Here is a 27,383-nt window from a genome sequence, read left to right as displayed (position 1 = left end):
GAGTTCAGGATTCCAACAGCTTAACAACTACTGACAGCTTAACAGCTCTTTCACTCTTACTCCACTCCACAAAATCTGAAAGCCACCCTCTAGAAACTGTGAATTTGATCAGTATTTCAACCTAAACACTTCACCATTTAAGGTTTCATAGGCAGAAAAACAGTATGACAAATCAGACTCACTATATCATGTCTCTGTTCACTTTCCTGGCATTATCTGCTTGAAGCTAAGAGAAGTCATAATTTGCCAGTTGCTGTATCATAGTCCTTTTAATGGTACAAAAGTGTGTACAATGAATTAGTTGAGGATAACACCTCATAGGTGCCCTTGTTCCCTTGTTCCACTTTTGTTCTTTTTGTTTCTACAGGAGAGAATTGTAAAATGTTTGCAGAAGTTGAAGAGATAATTAAAAAGTCTTTATTTATAATGGAGTGCAATGTTAAAGGCGATGGGAATTCTAGAGACAGCCCAAACATTTTAAGTGCCCGTGTCACAGTGACTGTCTTGTGATTCAGGCGTTTGATATCACATACCTGAAAGCCCCCAGTGCCTGCTTTTGCAGTCTTGGCCCTTCTCTTGCACTAGGTCTGTGAAACAAGAAGGGAAAAAAATGAATGCCTCTCCATAAAAAGGCCACATCCTCTGCATTCAACACCACAATGCTGACACTGTACAAGGAACATATGGACAAATGATTACCTGATACATGTTGTCCAGTTCCAGAAATGTAGGCTGCAGTTGCCGTGGTTTTTCTACCTTATACCTCTCCTTTTGGCATTTCTGCTGCACTACTGGCAGCACCCAACAGGAAGTATCTCATGTGCTCCATCAAGTAAAATTTCCATTTGGCCTTTTTATCTCATGACTGTGGGACTCTGCACAAGTAATAATATAAAATATCTCTCACCTGCAAACGATTTACAATAAGGTAATCAATGTATTTCCTGTGATCCACTTTACCATGCAAGAAAGTAGCATTCAATGTGTGGAAATATTTCAAAAGAAGAAATTACAACAAATTCCAATCCTTATGGCTTTTATATTATTGCTTTCTCTCCTTGTAAACATATGTTTACACTCACAGCAGTTACACCAAGAAAAGACCATTCAGGAGTTCCTTTATTCACCTACCAAAAGGCATTGCTAATAACAGAACATTTTCTAGGGTTCTGCCCGAGGGCTCTGGGGTTTAAACTGCTGTGTTGGCCTTTGCTTACCAATGGAGAAATGTTGATACCAATTATTTTATCTCGCCCACCCTGCATGCCTCTTGTACATAATGACATTTTTGAGGCTTTAAATCTCTTTGCTAAAGGCACTAAATGCAGATGTGTGCTGGGCTTGAGGTTTGTAAATTGTAGAAGGGAATACAGAGGCTGGCTAAATGAATGCTGGTCAAAGGACTGAGTCAAATCCCTCTGAATTCGCAATCTAAAGCACATTAATGGACAGTTACCAGAAGTTAAATGTATGAAACTTGCTAACCCACAACAGCATGTTCACATATCTGAACCCTAAACCATACTTCTTCTATACTAAATGATTTTTGTTCTCCTGTGCTTTACATATTAGTTAGAGAAAATAATTATGCTGTAAATTATCTTATCTACTTGAAAAACAATTGGGAGAAGATGGGCCAGAACTGGAGAGAGGAAAAGGGTTACATGGGCTATTTACCCCTGCCTCAGCTTTGTATTTCATATTAAATACAAAGAAAAGCATAGGAGAAAACCAAACTAAACAAAACAAAACCAAAAACAAACCAAAACCAACAAATTACTGGGTGTCCAAGTAACTTTCTCCTTCCTCTTCCCTGGGAGCATGTGGGTGGACAAGAGTGTGTGCATACAGACAATGCAGGAGTCTCTCCATTTTCTTCAGTGGTCCCATATCTTTTTACCTTGTCTGATGTTATGTGTTCTACCAACCTAATGTACCTCTTGTTATCAAACCTCCTTATTGTTACAAGGATAAAACTTTTCTTTACACAGTAAACCAAAAAGTTCATTCCCACTACACAGAGCATCACTCCTTTTTTACAAGGGTCTTTCAGTTTTCTTCTTTCTTCTCATTCATCTTTAGTCTCATCTCCTCAGACCTGTCTCTTGGTTTCCACAAAAACAGTCAGAGAACCTTAAAATTAAGAGTTACTGTAATTACCCATGAAGTACATCAACATACTGTGTACTGCAAGGAAATCTATTAGGAATTCTTTTTCTGATCTTATTTTTGTTACTTTCATCCAATGTATTATAATTTCACATTGAAATATCTAGATAGAATGGAGTTCAGCAATCATGGCCACCTGAAAGCAAATAGATCAAAAAATTCTAATAAAACTGTATCCAGCTCAAGTAGTAACAAACATCTTAACTTGTTCATCTCAAAATCAATAACAAAAACATTTTTAATTTCTTCTTCTCAATATATGCTTTCAAAGTTGATTATTTTATGTTTTTCCCAAGTTCATTTTCCCTTTTACAGTTGGTTTTTCTATGCATCTTTGCATCATTGCAATGATGTTTGCAATTACTTCCCACTTTTTCATTCATATGTACTTCATTACGCTCTTCCAGATGTCATTCAATTCTGGCAACACCCAAACTGCTTGTTAGTAACACTTTCAATAAACTGTAGTTTAGACACTACCATATATATACAGCACCAGACCATATTTTGACTGTCTAGCACCATTTATGTCCAAGCATTTAAACTGGATGCATGTGGAGAATAAAATTTTGTGTACCAGTTTATTGATATTTGACTAAAATCTACAGATTCTACATCTACATCTAAATAATCTATATTCCTTAATTATCTGTATTTGTTAATATTCACTCATGAATTTTATAATGCTCTCAGAAAAAAAATAATATTCTTTCCTGGTAAAATTTGTCATCTTCCTTCCTTTCATCTCTTCATCATAAAAGTGTCCTTCTTATAGTTTGTAGCCATTGTAAAGTTTTTATAGACTGAAAAAAAAAATAAAAATTTAAGTCCTAAACCAAATATTTTTTGTAAAGCACACCAAAGAAGCTATTGAAATCCTTGTTACAAAAAGTAAGAAATATTTTTTATAAAGAGTTCATGTTTTTCATAATCTTGGGACAAATAGTAAAGCAAATTCTACTTTGAAGTTGCCACTTTGTGTTGAACCCCCAAACAAATGAGAAGGCTGCACAGTCTTCAAAAGATTTGCACAGTGTTTCCTACAGCTCACATGGCCAAATGGATATTGTTCCCAACTATCCTGGTATGAATATGTGCTAGACTGACCAGATCCAGGTCAGACTGACACACAGATTATTTTTGGGGGGGTCTCAACCACATGAAACAAATAACATCGCCAAATGCAATCAAGCAACATGCTGATCAATCTACACCTACTGAGTGTAGGCCTATCTGTTCATGCAAAGGTGCAAAAGCACCTCTCACCTCTTGGTGACATCTGCTTTTTTCTTCCCATTCACCTATGCCCCTGGAATGCTAAGCCAAAATTATCCCAATATCCTGTCTATTGTACTACAAATTTTGGGTTGTTTGCCAAAGCCTCAAACTATGTTTAAGGCCACTGAGTTGTCACAAGTGTGACAGACACTTCGATTTAGCTTATGTTTCAATTCTGGCAACTGTAATGAAAGATCCCCAAGAAACTGCTGTGCAATCAGGAAACGTACCATGGTAAGAACACGGGGCTGCTACATCTACTTCAGTCTCTTCATTTTGATGCTAAGGTTTTCCCATGCTTACAACATGCCTTCAGAAAGCACAAGGAATGCTTTTGCATTTCAGAGCCACATTTTTACTATTACAGAATGTGATTATTTTGGATTCACTTCTCATCCCCCATCACTTCATACTACCTAGTCTGAAGGTGGCAATCAAATTTTGAAACTGTAGTGTTTAAGATACTTTGCCCCATTTGAAGTAAGTCTAAATGAATTTCAACACTTTTTTTTTGGTGAAAATTTTCAAGTCCAAAAGGACTTGTTGATTTTTGTGTCATATCTTACCACTGTAGGTAAACCAGTATGGTTAGGGTCGGCCTCTTGCCTTTCATTCGCAATTATTCTTTAACTTAGTATGTGTCCAAAATTCCCAGCTGATCTCAGCATACATTTATAGGTTAATATTTAAACCATATATATATTGATTAATATGTGAATGCACTGCACCACTGTCTCTAGAACTGTGAAATAAAGACTTTGTTTGAGCAAAGGGAAGGGGGATATCTCTGAATGTTTTCACCGATGGTTCCAATGCAAATAAAAATTTAATTACTACATAATCTCACAGTTTCAGCTAATAAAAACATAGCATTTTGATCCAAGAGCTTTTCTTGAGTTCTACTGTTAATAAAAGCGCAGTTTTTATAAAAATATCCTTTGCGGTTTCTCAAATGCAATAGATGGTTGCGTCTTCTCTTGAAAAATATGGAAATAGTGTCATGCATCTCAGAAGTAGTCCATCCATAAGCTCGTATTTCAAAAGACTATGTTTAAAGATAATGTATCTTCTGACAGATTACCGCGTGACTATGAAAGAGAAGTATGTAACATCAAATGAGCTTTCACTTATCCCCAATTTCACACCCAGTCATCATATATATCATAAAACATTGGTATCCCGGTATTACTCCACTTTTAATTTCTCCCAAAGGATGATCCAGTCAGTAGTAAACTCTTCTCTGAATTAAAAGTCACAATTGGTTGAAACCGAACATTTGCACACCAGGCACAGAACAGAGTTACACATTTATAGGGGTTTTATCCACATTTGCATGTGGTACTGGGGCAGTTGCACACAACTAATGCATGAGGTTTTTACTTATTATCAGAAGTCTGTTACTGAAGTAGGCAGCCCCAAGTCCTGCAGGGAATGTCACATATCCTCTAGATGTCTCTGGAGATTAATTCTGAGAACATTATAACTCTGAGCAGGGTCCATTGTAAGGAGTCAATCCTTATATTAGCATTATAGCTGTTCTTCAATATTTGCTCTGTTGGAAGAAACAGAATATCTTTGTGCCTGCAGTCTTGACTCGAGGCTACCCTCCACATGCACACTAAGCTGTTATTTTCTTTCAGATATGTTTCTATCTTGAGATTTACCTCTTCATTTTAGCAACAGTATTTACTTTTGTTAACATCTCAGTTACTTACAGTAATATACCATAGTTCTATAATATTCTTTGATATATCCATATTAGAAATTATGCAGGCAAAATATTGGGTGAAAGATGCATAGTTGAATTTCCACTACGGGAATCTGCTTCACAAAGCTGCATATTACACTACTGACTTTTAGTATCGTTATACTAACAACTATCAAAATGTAAATAGACATACACTTTGGATCTACACACTTTATTTTACGATGTTTGCCATGGAAACAGAACAGTCCCTGGGGATAATAGTTTTCCGTAATTTATAAGTGATTGTACAGTAACTTCTGCAGACAAAACACAGTCTACTACATGTAGTACCATACTGTTTCTCTGTATTGGACCAAGGCATAACTTATCCAAAACCCACTGGTGTCACTTTTCATTTAGTTCAGCTGGCTTTGAACAGGCATTTACAAGACAGCCCCAGAACAGCACAGCTGCATTTGTGCAGACATTCCCATCAGAGGGAATGAAACAACACCCTTACAAAGAGCACAGATGTTGAGTTTGAGAGCCATACTGTGGGCACATGGCAAACCGAAAGATAAATGGACATGTTTCCCTGAGAAGAACACACAGACCTCCATTTTTGTAAACTGAAAATGCTACATAAGGATACTTGTTTGCAGCAACAAAAAATGCCATCTCTTGTCTCAAACAGTAATCTGTATTAACTGGAAATAAGCTATCATTCAAGAAAAGTGCAACTGTTTTTCAGTGATTTTGATCTCCAGCTATTACTTACCTTAATTTGTGTTTTGCTCCATTAAAAACACATCATCAAGAACAAATGTGATCAGTGTAAAAAGACATGACAATAGAAAATGTCGTGTTGCCTTTGGACAAGATAGAAAAAAAGCCTGCACGGCATTGTACAGTAGTCACTAGCTAATGTATAAACTCCTTAAAAGCAAATTTACTTCATTGTAAAAACAGTGCTTTGAGCAATCTTGGTGCTTCTCCTTAAGTATAAGCAGGGAGAAAAGAAGAAATAAAAGACACCTTTAGATGAGAGGTTATGTCGTCTCCAAAATCGAGTAAATTTAGTTGCTGTTGCAGCAGAGGACTGTGATAGGAAATTTTAGAGTTGAAGGAGAAATGTCACAGTATTTTGATAAGAGAGCGATGAACTTTTTTTCCCTTGTGCCATTATCAAGGCGAAGCGAACAAAATACATCATTTATAACCCACCGCTCTACCATTATCTCCTGGTGAGACACTTGTTTTAAAACACACAAGGACCTTTTTTCTCTAAGACTAAAGCTCTCTGTGAGGCTCAGTCTTCCTTTATAACCATGAAAGAAAGTTGACACTTGTGTGGGCCAAAGTTTCCAGGCAACCACACAAGGGCACTTATACACCCTCCAGGTCACCCCTCATTCTGAAGTACAGAGGAAGCATATGAACAGTGTGTGTCCCTTTGATCACAGATACCATCTAAAACTGATGTGGAGAGAAAATCCTGCACTTTGGAAGAAAGGCACTACAGTCTCCTCAAGGCTTTTTCTTACCTAATATACTCGGAAACTAAAGGTTAGCATGGTAGTACAGAGCTGCTAAAATATTTCTGTCTTACTAGCTACGAAGTGCCACTGACTCCCTCCTGATGTTTTGTACTCTTGTCCATGTATTTTCCTCCCTGGTTTTGGTTTGCTTTCAGCTGGGTTTTTTGTTTATTTTGTTTTGGGAGTTTTTTTGCTTGTTTGTTTTTAAATGTTAACCTCCAACACAACAGTTCAGTTGACTTACTGTGCAAACCTATGCTCAAGCATCCAATTGTGTACGAGCACCAGAGCGGTGTACTAGAGAGAATTCAGTAGAGGAAACTTCAAGTAGTATTTACAGACATAGACAAAATTCCACAACCCTTCCAATATATCAAATTCACTATCTAAGTAGAAAATAAAAAATGTATTTTTTTTATTTTATGTTGAAAAAGAGGGAAAATATTTGTAGTCAAAGCCTGGTGCCAATTAGTATAACCAATGTCTGTTTAGTAGAACAAAACGTCTCTTTAAGTAGAATTAAACGTACATGATAGTAAGTTACCAGGTAACAGGGAAGATATCATGGTACAATATTCTGAAGACCCCCTCATTAGTACTCACATATTTTATTTGTCCTGTAGTATAAAAGTCAGATTCAGACATAAGCAGTCAATTTAACTTATTTCATGAAAACAAATAAAAAGACTGTCTCCAGAAATAGCAGATGAATTTACTGGAACCCTCAGGTTACTCCACATATCCTACATAAAATGTGTTTAACAGCTCAAATGGTTTCTTCTGACTATTAATATTAATGCATTTGCTGAGTCAATGAGGAAAAAAACATGTTATGTGAACAACAAGAAGAACTTTAGAAGGAAAATAAAAGGAAGTGTTATTAATTTACACTGAAATGTGCAACATTCCATTCTAAGAAAAAATTAAGAAAATACTGACACAAGCCTAATTATAAAAAAACCTGACTGCTTCAAGATAATTTTTAGATGCACAAACACAGGATATACATTTATGCAAATACCTGTCACCTTAAGTTTCAGTCTAACACCATGTCACCTTAAGTCTTAATACTATGTCACCTTAAGTTTCAGCTGTACATGTAAAAAGTGAGAAGAAAATCTATAGACTTTGGAACTACTTATCAATGTTTTCATCTGGAGACAGGTTGTCACAAAAAACCCCCTATATAAAAACCCAAATAAAAATAAAATAAAATGCTTATTTCTATTTTTTTACTTATTACTTTCTACTTAAACTAACAGGTATTGACATGGTTCTTCAAGTTTTGGCTGATTTTCTCATATTTTGGGAACTTTCCACAAATCACTGAGATGAAATTTCAACCAAATCATTGCCTGATAATATATGCAAAAACTCAGATCATAACAAAATTATGAAACTTAAGAAATAGATTAGTAAGGTGAATATAGTAAGTTATTACGTATAAACATTTTTGTTACCCATTGCACTCAAAAAATTAAAAGACAATGTTAAATATAAGACATTTGAAATCTTTTGCTGAATTACATAATATTTCTCCTCATGTTGTAGAAACAGTGCCAGACTCATTCAGATGGATAGATGTTTGCAGCAAGAAAGACTATTTAGAAGTTAAGCCATTCAGGATTTTGAATGAAGCTTCTTTCAAAGATTTACTATAAGACCTATGATTTAATTGCCACACTCCAAAGCTGGTGGGCAGGTCACTCTATTACCCAGTTCCTACATTTAACTTTGGTGGAGAGGGTTTGGTCTAAGACCAACAGAGTCTCTCAAAACAGGATGATAAGTTAATTTCACAGTTATCATGAAATAACATATGATATTAGGTGGTAGCGACATGATAACTCCACTGGAAACAATGGTAATTACATAGTAAATCGTGTCAATGATACTGCATTATCTCCTAACTGTTCAATTAACTCGTGTCACCACTGCATACTATATTTAGAAACTTGCTGATGCAATACTTCCGTATCATAATTGCAAAGATAGTTGAAGAAGATAGCACCTATAATTTTAGAAAGTTTCTATTATTACTTGGTGAAACTATTTCTATTATGAAAAACAAACAAACATCGAGGTGAAAAATGAGACCTAAAAACCTGGAAGATACCACCTAAAATAGAAACAGGTTGGCAAGACTGTCATCAAAGAAACTATTTTTTCTTCTTTTATGTAAGGAAGGAGATATTATTTCATAAATTTAATTCCAATTGGTATTTACTCACCTAAACAAATGGTAAGAGCCCTCAGCCATCACTGAAATAATTACAAATTTAATACCTGAAAAAAGTAACTTTTCCTATGCTGTGCAGATAGTCGGATAAATGCAGATTACTTTATACTAGGAGAATAAGCCTAAATTATAAAACTGCACAAGTATAAGCAAAAAACTGGACCTTTTCTCTAACTCAGTCAAAATGTTACAGTTTCACCAGGAACACAACTAGCCTTCTCATTTTCACTCATACAAATTAATCCAGGAAAGTGAAAGGAATTACTCAGACATAAAATGGAATAAAATCCTGTCAAGAAACATGCACAGCTATTTTTCTTGTTATTGCCATTTAATATTCAAGACAGCAGGATAGGATTGTTCTCTTTGAATGGTGTCATGTTCTGTTTGTCCATACACCATTACTTCAACAAGTTTATTCTTAAGCATTATTTTTTGAGTACAGAATTAAATCATCATGTTTGTACCAAGAAATGAGTTATAGTTAGCTCAAAGCTAAGACAGATGGAAGGTGTTATCCTGATTTACACCATCTTAAAATCTTGCTCTGCAATAGTCCTTTCTGCGAAAGAAAGGGTCAGTACCCATGAGTCAATCCTTAAATACCAACCAACAGAAAGTTTTAAAAGTCTCTCCATGATAAGGATGCTTTGGGACACAAGCACCTAAGAGAAAAAATTTTTTGAAAATATCCCAGAGTATCTTCATAAGAAGACCTGTGGTACTTAAAGCTTTAGACTGCACAGCAATATTTACCTGCAAAAGAAACACTTCTGAAGCATGAAGTTGTTTTTGCCGTATTTTTCAATTTTCCTTTGTGACAATGCCATTTCATACAGCTTGTTTGGATTTAGAGCACCTCTTTCAAGGCCAGCTCCACCTACTTTTTCATCTCTGCTCATACCAGTTTTGTCGTTATAAAAGCACAAAGGAATCCTCATGATTTTATCACATGACTCATTTCCAGCAAAGCCAACACACATAGTTTCAATTCGATATGCATGAGAGATGTGTAAAACTATAAACTTGGGACTCTGGAGGACAAAATAAGCAAAATATGCAACCATTGTATCTGAATCACAATGGAAGTAAAACTCTAATTTTAATACAAAGACTGTAGAGTGAATACACAAACACCAGAAAGACTAAAGCTATCAGACTACATCCTAGACTTGTCCTTGGTTGTCCTAAGAATTTACCACATAACTGTCATCTACAGTGGTCAGTTTGTGCTACAGAGGCACAATATGCAGTTCAAGCATTCCCCCTTCCCAGCAGCCATCCTTCTCCCAGTCCCCTGGGACTATGACACTACTCATCTCCTGTGCATGGTCCTATCCAACTGCTTCTTTGGAAGTTATGGGTGTCACATTGGAAGCTAAATTATTGGCAAATAAGGAAATCCACAAAGTTCAAATTTAGCCCAAATCTATTCCAAAACATTGATATGAATAAGGTATGGTAAAAATTCCTCAAAACTCAATGTCTCTTGTGCTAATTAAGCATCTGAATTTATGCCGACTCCTGTCATACATCCATCAAGTCACAGAATAAATGTACCAATACAAAAAGAAAAGAAGAGACATCAGCAAGAGTAAACACATGACAGAAAAACAAAACCAAAATATTCCCCCTAAACTGTAAATAATTTAGTAGGTTACACTAAAAAAAAAAAAAAAAAACGAAGGAAAAGAGAAACCAGTTCCATTTTCAATTTCTAACGGGAAAACAGTGCAGTGAAAAGAACCCATACTGCTCCAAATTGGGTGACTTCTGAAGCATTTTTTTTTTGTTATTTGTGGTATATTTATATTTTTTGATTTGGCAAAGATCTTCTGATTTTTGAGGCACATGAGAAATGAGTTCAACTTTCTGAAAGTGGTCTGAATTATAAAACCACAAATCAAACAATCCTCTGTTGCCAACCTCTGCCAACTAATGTTGCAGATAATAGTGAAGCTGAAATTAAAAAAAGGGTTGGTTTGGGTGTCTGGGATTTTTTTGGTTTGGTTTTTTTTTTTTTTTTGCTTTACCATCTTCCATAGAATTTTTGAGAAACAAGACATTTCTTTTGAATCAGATATCCATTATCAATTTGGACAGAGAGCGTCTGAACCACTATTATCTGCAAATGATTTATGAGGGCAGGTATTTCTCTACCTGAATGTTTCAGTGAAACCATAAATATAAGTAGAGGGAATTCAAAGAAAAAGCTTTGAAAAATATTTTATATGGGAAGCTACTTCCATCTGATGAAAATTTTAATTCACCATTTATTTGTTTGTAAAGTATTTTCATGCTAGCCAGATCTATCCTCCTTTCTTACTGATATTTTCAACATATTTACTATAAATACTTATGTATTAATAAAATATACTGAACTAAGCCAACTGATCAGATGTCTTCCCATTGACATTAACTAAGAATGTATAAGACTCTGAACCATTATTCAGAAAAAAAGCCCATTCAATACAGCACTGTAAATCCAGAGTTCTAAGTTGTTCATGAAGAATGTCCTCAAAAATCCTTAAAGCAGCAGTATTCCCTTTTCTGTTACATAACCCGCAACATATTGAGCATCAATAAGGGAGTCATCCTTTGGGAGTCATCCATCTCCTCTTCTAAAATCGTGTCAGTAAGTCCTTCTCCTAAATGGAGAAGGATGGTTTTATACAACAGCTGTATGTGGAGTACCTACCTTAAGGTGGAGTAGGTATACTCAGCTCCTTCAGACTTGTCTTCCAGACTCAGTTTGCTGAGACCTTGAGATTATATTGGAAGCATCACAGAGTAGTATTGATACAAAAATTCAAAACCAATGTAATGACCATTTTGATTTATGTTATTGTCAATTTCCAACATAGCCTATTTTACGTAAAAGACAAAAGGAAAAAGCAGAAAAAAAGGCCTGTTCTCCATGGAATTGATTTTTTAGTTGTTAATTTCATCCTCTAGATGAAATCCATGTTTCTCTGAGCTTCCTTTTTATTTTTTTCTTATTTCTGTTTATTATTTCTATTCATTTATTTCTGTTATTACTAATTAGATCAAAAATAAGTTTTTATAAATTGAAATGGAAAGAACCTTTTATAGTACTGTAAATGTCTTCAGGCAAAGTAAATGTTAGGGGGAAAAGCATGTGCCTACTAACATTCAATTGCTAAAATAGAAATTTACATGCATGTGTTTCAATATACTGCCTTTATTAGGACATTTAGATCCTTATCTAACAGTCAACTAAAATGCACACATGCTGGATTATATCCTGTATTTACACTTCTAATAATGTATGTATTAACCATGTTTCCTACCAGAAGACTTCAAAATACTGGAAACATAAAAGGGAATCAAGCATCACATCTTCCTAATATATCAAGGTAATACTTGCTTTCTTTCACAGTTAATAAAAACAATTTATCAAACCTAATTGAAAGTCTTTCAGTTTTGTGCAGCTTAAGTTGGGCTTGACTTTAGAACTTGACTTCCAGTATGTTTCTAATTGACCAGTGAAGCCCTTTACCTGCAAAAACCAGGACCTAGATACCCAGAATAGGGGAATGGAAAATCAGGGTCAAATTTTAGGCGTCAGGAAGCTGGTCAGTGTCACAGAGAAAATAACTCTGTATATTTTTTATATTATGCATTTAAGTCTCAAAAACCATCTGGTTTTCATACCATCCATTTTGAAAACTGAAGAGAATAGAGAGTTTTGTTTGCTTTATATAACACAAAATGTATAACTGTAACATGTTTATGATTTCTTTGCTTCTATAATAAGTGTTATTCTTAGCTATGAAAACACAATAAATATAATACTGCCCAAGTAATCTGGGGAAACAACTTTCACCATGGTGAAGACCCCATTAGGAAGATATGCAAGATCTTACTCAGATTTCCTTCCTTGTATTTATTGCATAAAGGATCATACATGGAATCCACTCTACTGGCTGTAGAAGAGTTCATGAAAGGCGAAAGAGGAGCCCACAGGCCTTTCACACCTTTTTTCAGCTCATTGCAAATGGTGTGTTCATCACAGAGACTAAATCCTTCCTGTCAAGATATGAAGAGTTCAGTCAGGGCTGGTAATCCAGCACTAGGAGGAGGAGGAGGGAGAAATTAAATGGCCAAGAACTGTTGCAATAAGGGTGTAAAGAAAAGAGGAGACTGCCACTGCAGTGGGGCTGCACAGAAATACTTAGAACATCCTGCAAATAACAATGTTCAAATAAAATACTGTGATGAAAAAATGCTACATTTTATTAATGCATGGTTATGCAGTAACATAAACACATAAAACATATGAATTGCCAGAAAAAATATATTCTCTGTTTATGGCTAAAAATAACCATATTTACAATTGATGGGTTTTGCATGACCCTATAAAACAGATATTATGATACACAGGATTTTAGCAATATAGTTGCTAGAGTGAAGAAGAAAACCATTTTCCATCAAATTAGTGCCTCCTTCTCCCTAAAAAGTATCTGACTAAAGCAGAGATAATGTAAAGTTCAGCTATCAAAAATGGCTTCATTAAGAACTTTAATGAAGCACATGGGAGCCATTTATTGACTCCTCAACTATTAAGACATAGCATTATTACTGCTTTAATAGTATTTCCATTTTCATTTAGGAAATAACTAATCAAGGGATCAATGTACCAAAGACTTTATTTTCTCTCCCATGGGTCACTGAAAGTACATTTTTTAAAATGCAAAAAACGTAAAGGCAATTCCCCCCAGTGCCATATCACATAAGCAATTTAAAGAAATAACAAGGAATGCTAAAGGTCAATGGCTCCTGATCTAAGCCATGTTATAAAACAAATGAAAATTGTTCGTGGTAATTCTACCTTTCTGGTGGAAGTAAGAGATCGCTTTCACATCAAAGAGGCTTACCTCCAAAGTATGCAAAGCACCTCCACCCTGACCTGCTGTCAACCTGTGAGACATTTCTATTTCTCAGCCTCACTTAGAATGCAAACTACTGTTTTCCTGGTAGTTCTCACAGCTCCACTTCCTTTGAGGTACAGATGTGTAGCCAAAGAACCCAATCAGATAACACCCATTTACATATTTATAAAGTCTCCTGTAAAATCTCGTATCAATTGTTGCCACTATATATAGTCCTTTCAAAGTATCTTGTGGGCACAAGCGCTCCACTGCACTGCTCCCTTCAGGAGTCCAGATATATCGTATAATGTGATTTCAATGTAAATGTGGCCCATCACACAATCATACCACTTCACAAACTCTTTTCTGCTGGGGTAGCTTAAATCTAAACACACTCAAGCAGCTTGCTGCACTGGAGCAAGATTTCCTCCACATAAAAAAAGTCAAAACCCCCAACACAACAATGCCAAGGAAAAAAAAATCTGAACATTTTCTGCAGAAAGATGGGCCGTCTCCAAATCCTTGTGCCCTATCAGACAAATTAAAGTAAATCAAGCATGAAATGAAGCAGAAGAGCCCCGAGATAAGGCTCCTTTAAGTCGTTTACAGATTAGGATAGAGAGAGGTGCATCTGGTCTCTGGCAGTGAAGGAGGCCAGTTTCTCATCTCACAATAGCAGCCTGTGTATAGGATTACCTTACCTTGTCACTGACAAGGGAAAAAGCGCCTGCAAAATGTCTCTAACTAACTTCCTAATGTTCCCAGCTAAGTTCTCTTATTAAAGTATTAACTGTTACAATGATAGAAATAAATTTTGATAAAACAAAATAAAAACAGACACTAGTCTGATTTATGAGCTGGTCAGACACTGATAAACTGGAGGCTCTGCTACCAGCAGATGAGCCTCTTCGCTTATCAGTCAGGATTTCACTGCTAGAGACTGCAGATAACTTCCCAACTGGAATTAGTGATTCAGTGAACTGTATGTTACTGGTCAGACTGGTGCTCTAACAGCACCTAAAAAGGCTTCCTGTGTTATCCGATGGGATTTTGGGCGGCATGCAGTGAGACGTTTCCCTGCTGGAAGTGATGGTTGAGCTCAGAGGTCTGCACAGCTTATGGGTAAACTGGTGCTCCTGCGGTGGCAAACCAGCCTCACTCCTCTTATCAGCTTCTACAAATTGCAGGCCTATCTTCCTGCCTTCCTTCCTTCCTTAGGAAGATGTGTCTCTCCTGCAGCGCCATCATCCACTTCTGCTTCTGCCCTGTGGTCCCTGTACCCCAGAGACCATACCAGTGTTCCCATGGGCGACTGGTTGCCACTATTCCTGTGCCACCCTATGGGCGAGACCTGCCCAGCAGTGCCCAGGACAGCATCCTGGCCAGCCCAGAAGAGTCTCAGCTGGTGGCACTGGGAGCACTCCAGCATCGTGCTGAGGATGGCTGCCCCAGGCTTGCAGAGGTAAGGCAGTGCTGGCAGTCTCCCCTTTCCAAACACTTCAACCTTACCACACTCAGCACCTTGTAACTGGGACAAGAACACGCTGCCTAATGACACTGCTCTGGATGTGCCCCTAGTTCTGGTGTTGTGTGCTCCCTACAAATGCAATAACTGCTCTGGTGCAAAGACAGATCTTAGTACTTTAACAAACTGAAGTAAGGGTTCTCTAGGAAACCCAGCAGTAATCAAGCAGCGTTATTTATTAAGAAGAAAGCAGGTGGATGCAAGCTATCACATACTCATAGCTGCATATGTACAAATCCTTCTTCAAAGGAAGCTATGTAACAAATCAACTTAAAATTAGTGCCTGCTTTATTTCCACCTTTTAGACCTCTTTGTGAATACTGGAAAAATAAAATGTATTTCTGTGGACAAAAATAATACAATCCGGATACTAAAACAGCACTATTAAAAAGAAAAGAAAGTATTTTTCACTCCTTAAAGACATTTTACGTCACCTGTCCTTACACAAGGAATGAAGACCTAGAGGATCTCTAATTCCAGTGCCAGTGTATGTACTGGGTGTTGTGAGGGTGAAACCACATACTATGCTTTTAAATTTGCTGCAGCTCTAGAGTGAAGAACAACTCCCAATATTACACTACCACAAGCAAGAACTAGATTGAGATAGCACTAATTTACCCTCAAAGCTCTACAGAAAAGGTGTATGTGCACCCTTATGTGCCAAATGAGAGTATTTTAAAGTAGACCTTAGTATTTGTTACTTATATGCAAAGACAGAAATGACACAGAAAGCAGAGTATAATTTCACCGAACTAATCCAGAAAGAATGTAGGGCAGGATAGAAGCAAGTACGAAATCGTCCTTCAGGCTTTAACTGCCAGACCCTAAATCAATGGTGCTTCAGGAAATATTTCTAAATGTATGAAAAAAGGAAGGCAGAATGCGCTGCACCTCAGCCCAATGCACTTTCTCCAACCAACCCTCCACACCATACCGGATCTCTTACATTCTTCTTGCATGTTTGGGATATTTGTAAGAATGTCTCCAGCTACACATAATGTTCAGCCCAAATGAACTGAGGTGGGCTCTGCCCCTCCAAAGCTGCCTACACTCAGACTCCTCTGAAGCAGTGATATCCCCGTACTGGCCTTGCATACTGCACACTCTATAAGGTTTTGAGGATCAGCGGTTTATTTTTTTTCTGAAGACTATTTCACTGCCTTTTCATTTGCCAGGCATCACTCATTGCTATGAAAATGAAAAATGTGCCATATTATCACCCAAAGATCTCACGAGCTAACTGTGTTACAAACAGGACAGGTGGATGAAATTATGCATGGAAACACTCCCACAGGAGGCACCTTTCATCCTTTGGAAAGACTGTCTGGACAAGAAAATGGCAAATGAAATTTCTTTCCTCACTAACTGTCAAGACTAATTTCATCTGTCCTCAGCACTTTCAAGCACAACACCTCCTTCCCAATGAGAAAGATGAAATTCTGTTTATATGTGAAAAATGACTGCTCTCATTTCACTTCTTACTCTACCTTTTAAACATACACGGAAAAACGGCACCAGTGCAGTATCTTATTCTGACACATATGATGAAACCATGATGAAAAATTATGGAGTGTCTTATTCTGTCTGCATTTTGTATGAATGAATAATCCAAAAGGTAGAAGTACCCAAGCCTTCTCTATGAGATGAATACATGTTATATGCAGTTGATGCTCTTTTCAGAGTCGTATGCCAGTGACATATGAAGGCACTGTGAAACACAAATGTGATCTACCTGTGTTTTGCACTCATTTATTTATGTTAATTTTGATGTTTGCACAAATATACAAAGGGTTTGTGGCAAAGGAGGAACAAAGTATTTATATTTGTACCCCAAAATTATTCTCAGCAAAATGAGTTTATAATTCTCTTCTGTGCAGAGAACTGATACATTTACACATCTGTGACCAATTGATGATATCTAACAAGCACTTACTGCTTGCTGCTTTCAAGTAATAAACTAATTTAAATTATGCCAAAAATGGGCATGCCTTATTTTCCAATTTATTAATACTATGAGAAAGTGACATGTTTACATGATATTTGTAGTGCACCTATTTTTGTAGCAGACTCACAAAATTCTCCGAACAAATTTTTGTTACCTCATTTTATCTGAAAGATTCAAAACTATTTCACTCTACATATATATACTATATTAAGTAACACAATTTCACACAAGTTCCTTTAAAAGCTGTAACTGCTGCCATTTCCAAAAGCATTTCCAAACTTGATAGTCCTTCTGAACTATACATGCAAACCAGATTCTTATTGCTATGTATGACCTAGAATGGAATATTGTTATAATAAATTATATGGATATTAATGACTTTAAATGCTAATAAGTGACAACTGTATGGAATCACTTCTTTAGTATTGACTGCAGTGCTGATTAACTACTTGCAGATTCTTGTTAAAAAAACTAAAGGAACTGAAGCAGTTCTAGATCCATCAGTAGTTTTGGTGATCTTTACTGGTCAGTGTTAACAGTGTAGTACATAATAAAATGTAGTATGACCCTGCTTAGGAATAAATGCAAGATGGCATTTTAGTCCGGTGGCCTCTATCAACAAACCAATAAGAGCATTATACAGTTTTCTTATTTTTACCAAAAACTAGACCTCTGACTACCACCATTATTTTCAATTATTTTTCTGTTCCATTCTCACAACATTCAAAAGCAACAAGAAAGGTTTCAGAATGCTCATGGATCTGATATGCTAAAATGAACTCCACAGATTAATGGATTCTGAAAATACAAAATGCCACTCTGCTTTCTGTTTTATACGTGTATTACCTAGTGCAAAGCTTCTGATGAGAGATCCTCAAAGCCATGGGGATCTGCAACACAAACATAAGCTTTCTCTGATAATCCAGTATACTACAGACAGATGAAGAACTATGTTGGTTACTTTAGACTTCAAGATGACACCAACATTGAATTTTTTTTTTGCAATCAGTACAGTGTGAGTGCCATGATGCAGTCCTTATTGTATCCAGCCATGGAGACTCCCTGTTTCAACACGCAGGTACATGTTTACAACTGGGTCAGTAAGCAGGTCATAGTCAAGATGAGTGAAGACCAAGATTTGGGTTCACACTCCAAGGTCCAGGAGATGCCATATGCACTTATACCCTGTTACAGTACTTCAATAGATTTAATTTTCAATTGCTTACCTCTAACCATCTATGAAACAATTTAATGATTTAGCCAGTCTAACTGGAATCCATCTTAACTGTATGAAACTTTTGCTATTCCTTAAAAATATCCTATTAGAGCTACAGATAATATTCAGACACTTTATAAATGAGAATTGAACTATTGTTAAGTCATGAGCTTAATTTCATTGATTTATACCATAAAGAAGATTTAAACTGACTCATGCACTTCCAAACAAAAACAACACAGTGGAATATAATTGAATGCATCATACATTCAATATCTTTACAATACCTTACAACATACTCATCTGACATATGGTGTTATATTTCTAACAGGCTTAGGTTATGAATTAAAACAGGATTTGATACATGTAAAGAAGAAATGTAAAAGAGTCATGGTGTATTGGACTCTATTCCTCTACTGCAGATCTGATTTCACTGAAGCAAAGCTGGTCCAAATGAGAGAACTTTGAAGATCACAAACTTATTACCAGGAGTTTTAACAAACTAAGTGCGTGCAGGATGACCAAGTTTGATAAACTACATAAGCTCAAATCTTAAAATCAAATCAGCAACACATGCAGCAACTGAAGAGAGGGCAGACTGTTTTACCATGGGTTGTCTTTCTTAAATTCTTGTACCAACATGGTAACTGGGTTTTACCATTCTGAATGTACATCTACTTTGCATATTCTCTGTGTGGCATAGAGGTATTTGAGGTAGCATAAATATGAAGTATCCTAAGCTGAAGAAACAGTCTAACCAGAGCATCACAGAAGTAAGTAGATTAAATTAATATTACTAATTTCTCCCTCCCCAACTCAATCACAACTAATTACATTAAACCCATTGTTATTCAGCTAAGTAACAGCTCTTCCTGAATCAATTTCTCCATGTATCTTTGGAAACGTGTATTCTTATTACATTGCAAGTATAGACAATTAATGCAAAGTAGCTGAGAGAACTGATTAAAAGAAAGACACGGAAAGATAAAGGTAGGTAAAATGACAGATTACTCTTAGCATCCAGGAAGGCACAATTTGAACAGCTATTGTCCAAGACTCTCTTAAGCTGACCATATATCCCACTAGAGCTTCCATACATTTTTTCAGGTATACTAAAAAAAATTTTTCTGTTAAAATAAAACTCATTTGACACCTTTGTAAACCTATTTTCAAAGGAATCTAGACTAAAGGACTTATGATAAATAGTGCTGGAGACAGACCATCAGCCTAGAGTTCAGGACAGAAACAGGCCCCTCTGTGCCAATGTCAGTGGTCTTTGTTGAATAAAGCATATACTTTGCACAGTAGAAGCATTAAACTTCACTTCTGTTGAAATAAAACAAAATATAAAGTAAATAAAATGAAGAATGAAACCTTCAGCTGCTCTCTCAACAGTCTCTATAATAACTCTTAAAAAGTACAACAACCAGTATTATTATGCTAAGCAGTACCTATTCATATATTAGCACCCAGTGCTTCCCTCCATAAGCTCATGGTCTTATAAACACTTGAAAAACCCACAAATACTTGTTTTAACAGACTTACAAATACATTCAAGTGTTCTTGACTGTACAAACTTGCAGAACCAAAGCCATTTTTTAGGGGGGTGTCTGAAAAAATTATCATGCAACTGCTGTTCATCAAAAAATTGTTGGCTATTTTTACTTCAAGGATAAAAGTGTATTCCCCTCCCAACTCTTTCTTGCACGTCTCATCTTCTCTCTTTGCACAGATTGCATATTTAATGCCAGTCAGTTTACTAATTACTCCAAAGTTAAAATGAAATCTATATTTATAAACGTAGATGAGGGTTCAATTATTCCTTGCTCTCAGGGCTCTGACACTTGAAGTAGGGTAAGAAGGGGAGCAGAGGAAGAGGGAAGAAATTTTCAAAAATGGTTTAGTTTGAAATACTCTAATTCCCATTAGAAGCATGCAACTACTTTATCTTTCTTCTTTTGCCATTAATTACAAATAAATTCATCTTTCTCTTGTGAAGCCTGAAGTTTGTTGTTGTTAGATGAGTTACATTCAAACTCCAACAAAAAAGATGAAGCCAACATTGAAATTCATCTCACAGTCCAGAATTTACTTAACGGCCAGCCTGTGCGCTGTGATAAACGGAATGATGATCCGGCAACATGTCTTTATCCATGGTTTGCTTTAATTAACGCTGGCTTGTTTGTTGAAAAGATGATTAATATGCCAATGAAAATTGCATAATTGAATACCACAACACTGGCACAATCAGAAAGACACATGCAGTTTTTTGATTAACATTTATTATTATTATTATTATTGTGTGTTTTAATGTACTCTTCTCACTATGAAATGATGCAGTTTTTGACCGAGGTGAGGAAATGCCAGGTTAAGTACAAGATCTTCTGTGGGCAAGAAAAAAGATATGATGCAATTTAAGCATGAAGAAATAGTTAGTTGGTCAAGTAGCCATTTTTCCAAACTCAAAATAGAAGCAAAGCCACCTCAGAAAAAGGAAATACAGGAAAAATAACAAGCTATAACAAAAAGCATAAACACAAACATCAAAACCACAAATGGCAAAGACTATTTAATAAAATGTACGAAAAATACAAATAATATATTCAGTATGATAACAATGAGTATGTGAAAAGTGGAGGGAAATTTTTAAGAAACAGAAGTTGTAAGAAACTTTTACTGTAAAAGCACCACATTAATAAAGCAACAAAGGACTATCCTTTTCCAGAACTTCACCTAAACAACTGTCCTAACTGCAATTTGTTAACACATTCATCTGTTTAATTCATGTTATGACTGGCACAACAGTGCCAATAAGATATATATCAGGTTTTATTTTATCTATACCTGATTGGTTTTCCTCTGTTTACCCATCCTTACCATCCAACTTAAGGCAGATATTAATATTATTTAATGCTCATTCTATTGCAAAAACTAATTTTAAAGAGCAGGAAGATCCCTTTTTTGAATACAAAGTTGAATTCAGACTTGCATACGAATTCAATAGGATATATAATAGTTTTGTAGACACTTTCTATTCTGGAAATAAGCTAATAGTAAAACTGACAATTTTTGAGCTAAGGTAAGGCAGAAATCTTCGCAGAGTTTTCCTCCAAAATTAGCATCTACTGACTTCATACTTTCTTCAGTGCTTTAAGCAGGCACAAGAATTTTCTGATAACTGAAGTTCCATTATTTAGATTAATAAACACTTGCACAGGATAACACAAAGCAAATACCGCTGCACCTTTACTATAATCAAACAAAACACCAAGGAAAAATTCCCACTTATTTTTATCCTACAAAAAGCAACACAGGTAGTAAGATTTTTGCAATAACTGCTTTCCAAGGATCCTCACATTGTCCTTAGACGGACGAGGGGAAAACGGAAAGAGAAAACTCCCAAAGGAAAGGACTGCAAGCACCAGCTGCAACCTTTAATGATTTTTGTGGGTGTAAAGGGACTACAGGAGATACTACATGCCTCTCAGCACTCCCCAGATAACACCTGATACTGAGGGCAAGTAGTGAGAGCTCAGATGAGTAGGTAACACAGCCTGGAACAGCATGACTGTGCAGTGAGAGAAGGAATCCATCCTTCCTGCTTCATCCTCCAATGCTATCTGTTCTGTCCTATGCTTCAAGCACAGATTCCTCAATACTTTGCTTTGAAATTAATATATTTTTGTAGAAAAATCCTAGGTAAGGTAGCACATTGGAGACATATGAAACTTACATAATTTCTGAGCAAGAGGATCTCCAAGGTCTCTCCCAGCTCACCTGTGTCTTTGGGAGACACTGATTTTCCAGTCTGCAGTTTAGCTTGGGGGATGTTTAAGCTCCTGTATATCAACATTTGCAACTCAGTATCTGGAAAGCACTGGCAGGGCAAACAAGACGAAGGTTTTGCTTTTGAAGAGTCACAAAGGAGCCACTACTGCAATTCTTCACACAGCCGTTCTTAGGATAACTAGAAAAGGCACTTTACCTTATGAGGTGGACAGTTTCTCTCAGTTCTTAGAACTGAGAAAAAATACAAGCTACCATATCAATTAGGGGTAGAGAACCATATCTACTGTCTGAATGAAAAAAAAGCACTTTGGAAATATCTGATTGCTGAAAAGGTACAAACATTTTAAATGAAACCATACAAAAATACTTGATTAAAATCGAAACAAGTTAGAAAGCAGATCTGAACTGAAGAAAAGTTCATTCTTAGGCATAAATCCCTGACAAGAGCAACCACCGAGGAATTTCTTCAGCTTTCAAGGAATGTAAAACTTCTCAGGGGCATGATCTGGGGAAGAATGAAGTGGCTGGAAGTACTGAGGCCCCCCACCATATGCAGCATTTATACCAGGAAAGACTCAGCCCCATACGAAAAGCTGCCAGGGGAAATACTACCTTGTCCACTATGGGGACCCATAATCAGATCAACCTTTTCAGTTTCTCTGATAATGTAATCTTGCAACTTGACCATTTTCCAAACATCTTCAAGGTGTGGTATCAGCACATTCAAACTTTAAGTTGTAATAGATACCATTGTTCATATCACTGCATAGATTGCAGAGGCACATACTGCTTAACTGCAGACCATACCTGCTGTCCTGGACCTTTCTAGGTACGAATTTAATAGGTCTTTTTCCTAAAATTTTATATGAAAAATGTATATTAAAAAATATAACAATGTTCAGCTCTACAGCTACAAAGTTTGTTTCATGTTTTTGCTTTTTAATTTACCTTACTTTTGAAGTAAATAAATATTTTGCTTTTTTAGTTCTCAGAGTTTTTCCTAAGTACTGTAAGCTTTCTGTAGGGTTGTAGAAGTAATAGAGGTGATAACACAGAGGTATGTAAAAGCATGATCAAGCAAGTGCAGTAATAAACAGTCCTCCACTTAAGGAACTAGAGATCACCAAATGAAATATTCAAACAGTAGATTTAAAATATACCAAAATAAAGTTATTTTTCTGCCCAACAGCAGGGCAAGAGTGTGAAGGCCAAAGCTACAGCAATAACAGAAATTCATACAAGCAAAGTTCATCAAGATTATCAAATGTAAATGTAAAGATGCAACTTGTGATCAGGGAAGCTGCAGACTGCAGAAGCCAGGTAGGTATAACAGGGGAAACACCTCTGTCTGCCTGCTGTGTGCTTATCGTCTATCCCAATTCATCCATTACTGGCCACTGCCACAGACAGATACGATTCTAATTACTTCACTGCTGCCCAGTAGACCCTTAAGACATTTCTTCTGCAAATTCAATGTATGAAACTTTTTAACATTTTCTAAAAATTTGTCTTCCACAGTTTGCAATCAGCATAATTCTTTTTCCTGTTTTTTTCTTTTTTTTTTTTTTTTTCCAAATTGTTTTCAGTATTTTTCTACTATGGAGACATATGAAACCCGGTATGTAACCGGTTCTGTCTCACTGCAATGTCAGACAAAGATTTTAATTCCTGAGTAGGTTTTAGGCAATCAAAAGAAGTATACACTTTTTTCCTATAGGTTTCTAAAACTCTTTCCCAACTAATATTTTAATAACTTTAATCAAATAATTAATGAAGCTATTGAGTAAAGACAAATAAATAAATCCCTACCAAGAACAGGTCTCTTTACATCACTGTCAGATGGTGCCCTAAAAATTCAGCACTTTATTATTTTATGAAAACCTTTTGTTAATGATTTTTAAGCTAGATTCATGCCAGGTGATTATGCCCACATATACAGCAGTTTGAATTAATCAGTTTGGGAGTATGGTTTCCTGAGGATCAGATGTTTTATTAAACACAGATATCAGATTTCTTCTTTACATATTATGTAATTCAGTATTTAAATATCCAATATATATTGCATTAGGTCTCTTTATTAGAGATGTGTGTTTATCATTTCTGATACTTCCTTAATCTAGAGAATAGACTGAAGCATTGTGAACATCTGAGTTTCACTGACTTGGGAAGGGCTACTTTCTGATTAACTGTTCACTAAATCAGTGAGGCACTCCCTATGTAGCCTTACCAGTTTCTGGACTTTTCATTCCATACTCTTTCCTGGCTTACAAGCTGAATTGTAGGTCAGGTTAATAAAATTAATTACTTTCGTCACCTGTTCAATTATTTTCTTAACAATTCTGATGCATATTACCATGTTTGTGAATGCTACCAATCTGTAATATTTCTTCGCATGTTCTTTTTTACTGTAAAATGTTTTCTTCTATTAATTCTATATGCTGTTTTTCAAAGATTTGCTTCAAAAGAAATTATTTCCTTGCCACCATAGGACACGTTCCTACAACTGTTCCAAAGAGGGATAATGTTGTGCCAACATTTTAAAATCAGGAAGAGAATGGTCTGGATAACTGACCTGTCAGTCTGATATTGATACATGACAAAGCAGTTTGAACAAATGATACACAGCTTAATAAGGAATTAAATAAAAGTAATAAAATTACTGCCAATCAACATATGCTTGGTGAAAACATATTAAAATACTCACTTTGTGTTTTCTATTAACCAAGTCATGCTTAACTGATAAAATCATATGCCACCACTTGTCACATTTACTTTTCTGTAATATTTGACTTAATACAATGCTCCATTGTAATTAGGGGTAAGACACCCCTAGTCAAAAAATAAAGTTTAGTAGAAACTGGACAAATGACAAATATGAACGCTGCTGGACACTGAGTGGATATATTTCTAGTGAAGCCTGGAAAGCACTGGTTCTTGATTATAGTACTTAACATAATTATGAATGAATTAGAAAAAGGAATCATCATTTAATGATAAAGGCTGAGGAAAAGAAAACAATTGGAGAGGACTAAATAATTAAGAAGGCTGGTACAGGACAGCATAATTAGCTGGCAAATCTGGACTCACTGCATGTGTGTGGTAACAGAGAAAAACAAAGTGCCCACGGGACCAAACAATGCAGGACATACCCACAGGGCAGGAGACTCACTTCTGAGAAGCACTGGCTCCAAAAATGTTTGGGGATTCGGGCCTCTTATCAGCTGAACAGGATTTCCCAATTGAACACTGTAGCCAAAAGTGGAAATGCACAGTAGCGAGTGCTACTGAACAGTAGCAATGGAAATACATCCTGATGCAGTGGAAAGGTTATATTAAAGCGGTAAGATGCCCTGGCACTGCTTTACCATAATTCTGTGGCCAGTTTTCTTTCTCTAGTTCCCAGGAAAAAAAAAGTTGAAAACTTTTGAGGACGTTTACTGGAAATACAATAAATTAATTAAAAGGCTGGAAAAGATGTCTTATAGTAAAAGAGAAAAGAAATTAAGTCTTCTCAGATTATTTGACTTGGATGTGAACATACATAAAAGACGAAAATAAATGTATGATAGTGTTCTTGATCAAGAAGATCAAGAGGACGGCAAAGCATTGAAACAGGTTGTCCCAAAAGCACATGCATTCTCCATCCTTGGAGATTTTCAAGATCCAACAAGAAAAAGGCCTAATCCTCCTGGTGTGATATCAGAGTCAATCACGCTTTAAGCAGGAGGCTGGACCAGAGACGCCCTGAGGTCCTTCCAACCTGAAGTACTGTAGGGCAAAATATTGTTTTAAATGTATGCTGTGCTTCAAACTGTAACTAAATTCTGCCCTAAAATATACCTTATGGCTTGTCAAACTGGATGTTTTCTCCTGGTCTTTTAATTTATACACTTTACGAATTTCTCATTTTCCTACATGTTTTACTTAGTAGACTTAGTTTCAAATAGTCTACATGTGGTGAGTAAGTGGTTTGACCACTTAAAAATGCACAAACAGTTGCACGTGTAGCTGTTATTAAAGCAGAATTTACATTTATCAATGCTGTCAAGTTGAAAAAACCACCCTAAGAGAAGGGAGATGACAGGAAAAATATCAAACACTAACACAACACTTTTAAGTTTTCCTTCTTTTTCTCTGCAAAAGCATCAGAGAGATTGAAGAAGAGTAACCTCATATAAGACTCCCTCAAATTTGAGTTTTTAACAGACCAAGAAGCATTAGCTTGCTATTCACATCAGCCTAATGAGGTGCCTTTACACTTACGGCAAACCACAGACACAGCAAAAAATCCTCTGCTATATCTTTCCAGGATAACCCCTATAGTAGGTGATCATAGAGCTTGTGGTTACCTGTAAGAAATTTTGCGAACAAGCAGAATTGTATGTGACTCATGGTTACTGTGCTCTCATGATTTACATAACTTAATAAAACAAGCTCCAGGAGAAAATGAGACTAATATAATCACATAGCATCCAATATACAGAAAAATGGACTGCATTGTACATTAAATTAACGTCATAATGGAAACCGCTCATTGGATGTCATTCCCTAGAGCCTCTGACTTGGCCACTTGTCATGGATTTTGGAAATATGTTCTACTTCATATTTTTAAGCCCTATGGAGACAGTATCATCAAAGGTTCAGCATCAAACCAATTCATTATTTTCATATCAGGATCTTTCCTTGGTTGTTTAAACTGAGTGGGGATCCCAAGATATAAAAGCTGTGGAAATAGTCATGTCTTGTGTTCCTGATGACTTGGTACTTCTACCGAGACTCAAGGTGCATGACTGTTTTTGTAATAAACAAAATACCATTACAAACATTAACTACATAGCCTCAAAAGCCCTAGTGAGTGATGCATTCACACACAAAGTGAGATGTAAATCTGCGAAAAATAAGAAAAATGTATCTACTGTTTTATTTTCCTTTAGATATACTATGGATGTGAACATGATTTCCAGAGTTTAGATAACCTTACATCCTCAAACACTGTAACTGTAATTGCATTGCTCAGTGTGTGCAGAGAAAAAAAAAAGAAATCAAGCTGTAGACATTTTAAGCTAGGTAGAAAGAACTTTGCTATTTAAATCTAGAGAAGTTGT

The 27,383-nt window shown here is 36.1% G+C and overlaps 1 protein-coding gene across 5 annotated transcripts in view; it reads right to left on the bottom strand.

The window, feature by feature from the left end:
* The window catches only part of ZFPM2 (zinc finger protein, FOG family member 2), a 306,960-nt gene that overhangs the window by 177,187 nt on the left and 102,390 nt on the right, over positions 1–27,383 (bottom strand). The window contains exons 1-2 of one of the 5 annotated variants that reach the window (XM_027657048.1): positions 700–728; positions 534–587 (exon numbers count right to left, since the gene is read on the bottom strand). The exons of the other annotated variants lie outside the window; for them this stretch is intronic. The gene's annotated coding sequence lies outside the window, so the exon portion shown is untranslated. Of the gene's footprint in view, positions 1–533; positions 588–699; positions 729–27,383 lie in introns of those variants that run through there. 5 annotated transcript variants of the gene reach the window in all.

This window comes from Corapipo altera, unplaced genomic scaffold (assembly GCF_003945725.1).
Source record: "Corapipo altera isolate COAL_440 unplaced genomic scaffold, ASM394572v1 52b, whole genome shotgun sequence".
NCBI lineage: Eukaryota > Metazoa > Chordata > Aves > Passeriformes > Pipridae > Corapipo > Corapipo altera.
Note: the sequence above shows the minus strand (reverse complement) of the source record. Positions and strands in the feature narration are given on the sequence as shown.